The following is a 1,552-nucleotide window of genomic DNA, read 5'->3' on the forward strand; positions in this document are numbered from 1 at the left end:
TAAACATGAAAGAAAACTTATTTCCTGTGAGGGTGTTGGAGCCCTGGGACAGGCTGCCCAGAGAGGTTGTGGAGTCTCCATCTCTAGAGATGTTCAAAACTTTCCTGGATGCAGTCCTGTGCAACTTGCCCTGGGTGAACCTGTTTTGGCAGGGGGGTTGGACTCTCCAGAGGTCCCTTCCGACCCCGATCATTCTGTGATTCTGTGAAACTCTTTTATCAGTGGAAACACTGCAGGCTAATTGCTTGTTCAGAGTCAACTAGAGCAAGCATTACATCATGCATGAGCAGTTAAGTACAACAGAAACTTTCCCTATAATCCTCCCGAACATTGTTGCCTGTGGATTTTCTCTCTTTTTCTCTCAAGTTAGGACAAAAATACCTGAAAACTGTTTTTCTATATTTTTTTTTCTTTTTACCTTTTAACATCTCTTGTCTTCAGACGAGAAAACCTTTTTTCAGAAGGTTCCAACACCACCTAAGCAAATTCTCCCTGAAACTCAGTTACGCCTGCTGCATCGCTGGCAAAGCTCTGACCAATGTCTGGTCTGGACTGGGAGCTGCCACCCCCATGGGAAGACAGCAGGTTAAGGCCTCCAGCTCTTCCCAGTGCTACCAAAAGATCAAAAGCATTTTGCCTGAACAGAACAATAAATGTATTATTTCTTTTACAAACAAGCAGGAAAAAAATCCAGAAGCATGCTGTAAACATCTAGTCGATTATGTGTTCAAAGCAAAAATGAGATGGTCTTTAAACTGCATCTGTACTGATTTATCACTGGATGCTGCCAATTCCTGGCTGCTCTCATCCCTGTCCAGAAAAGCATTCCTTGATCCTCTTTGTTCCAAAGAACATAAGGCTCCTCTTTAAAAAGCAAATTATTGGTACACCATATACAATATGGGAGCTATAAAAAATGGGCTAAATGAAGGCTTATGTACCCCTCTTCCATTTAAAATAATACATTTTTTCCAACATCTAGGAAAATCAGTCACTGGTTTCCTATACGGGCTCCTTTTCATAGAATCATAGAATGGTTTGGGTTGGAAGGGACCTTAAAGATCACCCAGTTCCACCCCCCCTGCCATCAGCAGGGACACCTTCCACTAGACCAGGTTGCTCAAAGCCTCATCCAGCCTGGCCTTCAACACTTCCAGGGAGGAGCAGCCACAACTTCTCTGGGCAACCTGTTCCAGTGTCTGACCACCCTCACAGTGAAGAATTTCTTCCTCAGATCTCATCTCAATCTCCCCTCTTCCAGTTTAAAGCCATCACCCCTTGTTCTATCACTCCCTGCCCTTGTCTGAAGTCCCTCCCCATCCTTCCTGGAGCCCCTTCAGGTACTGGAAGGCTACTAGAAGTTTTCCTTGAGCACAAGTTAACTTTCTGCCTTTGTTTCAGGCAAATAATTAAAGCATAATACTATGTCATCTGGATCTTTTGCTAGTCCTCTGCTCACTGCAGACCAAATTCTCTAGGCTGGTAAATCCTGTTCTAGCTACTTAAAATGGCTTTCTATTTAACCACAGGAACATACTCCACATGTCCATCG

The 1,552-nt window shown here is 43.8% G+C and overlaps 1 protein-coding gene across 1 annotated transcript in view; it reads right to left on the reverse strand.

The window, feature by feature from the left end:
- The window catches only part of DENND3 (DENN domain containing 3), a gene marked incomplete at both ends in the record, with an annotated part of 10,564 nt that overhangs the window by 822 nt on the left and 8,190 nt on the right, over positions 1-1,552 (reverse strand). The window lies entirely within an intron of this gene.

This window comes from Antrostomus carolinensis, unplaced genomic scaffold, assembly GCF_000700745.2.
Source record: "Antrostomus carolinensis isolate BGI_N321 unplaced genomic scaffold, ASM70074v2 scaffold26442, whole genome shotgun sequence".
NCBI lineage: Eukaryota > Metazoa > Chordata > Aves > Caprimulgiformes > Caprimulgidae > Antrostomus > Antrostomus carolinensis.